This window comes from Limulus polyphemus, unplaced genomic scaffold, assembly GCF_000517525.1.
Source record: "Limulus polyphemus unplaced genomic scaffold, Limulus_polyphemus-2.1.2 Scaffold7238, whole genome shotgun sequence".
In the NCBI taxonomy this organism is placed as follows: Eukaryota; Metazoa; Arthropoda; class Merostomata; order Xiphosura; family Limulidae; genus Limulus; species Limulus polyphemus.
In genome coordinates, this window is record NW_013672848.1 from 28,034 (window position 1) to 28,681 (window position 648).

Sequence of the window (648 nt, forward strand, 5' to 3'; positions counted from 1 at the left end):
TTTGTTATTACTAATTTTATGTGTATTTAATTTAAGTAATCAACCTTAACTATTTTTTATTACTATGCAAATTTGTATCGACATGGTCATGAGTTATGTCGAATAACTGATGTATGTTTGTTTATACCCCCTCTATGAGGGTGGATTCATAAAGAATAAAACACCTTTGAGATTGGAAACGTACTTATGAAACTAGATGAATGTATTTGGTATATACTATTGAGATTTGTATCTTTTCTTTATAGTAAAGCTACTAAGACTACCTGACACCATCCCTAACTTTGAACTATTAACCAGAAGGAATCCTGCCAGTTAGCAGCACCCTAGAATCCATGCTAAGGGGTTGAATGTTACTCTTAGGCACCCACAACTTCAAATGCGAGGAATATTTTATAGTTTCGCATGGATTCGAACCCGGCTCGCCAGTTCCAAAATCCACAACTTTATCACAGAGCCAACCCGCATCACAAGGTTGAGATTAACTTAGGCAGCACTGTACATGTCCCATTACCATTGCGTATTCAATTAGATTTAATTGTGTGAAATTAATCCTAATGTAAACCATATCTACTCATATTGAAAAACAAATTCCATAAAGCAAGCAAATAAGAATTGCCAGATACAAGTTCTCATTATTTCATCTAGGCT